This window comes from Populus euphratica, unplaced genomic scaffold (genome assembly GCF_000495115.2).
Source record: "Populus euphratica unplaced genomic scaffold, PopEup_1.0 scaffold80.1, whole genome shotgun sequence".
Classification (NCBI taxonomy): domain Eukaryota; kingdom Viridiplantae; phylum Streptophyta; class Magnoliopsida; order Malpighiales; family Salicaceae; genus Populus; species Populus euphratica.
Genome location: NW_011499960.1, coordinates 49,842 through 50,139, shown reverse-complemented (window position 1 = coordinate 50,139; position 298 = coordinate 49,842).

Genomic DNA, 298 nt, shown 5'->3' with positions numbered 1-298 from the left:
ATGTAAGAATTAAACAATGATAATAACAAATGTCAAGGTTAGAGGTTAGAGGTTCCACTAAAGGAGGTTCAATCAGATTATAGAATGTTAACATGATTACATTAGTCATCTTATTCGATTAATGTTAATACTTATAAATTTCATCAAGCATTCATGATTATAACTTATGTTAACAACAAATCAAGTTCCTTTCATAGCTCAAGTATCGATTACACCATACAGTATGGGCTATGAAAGTGCTAAGCATTTGTTGTATCAAGTGTTATACAACATAAATCAAGATTAGTCATTTAACAAG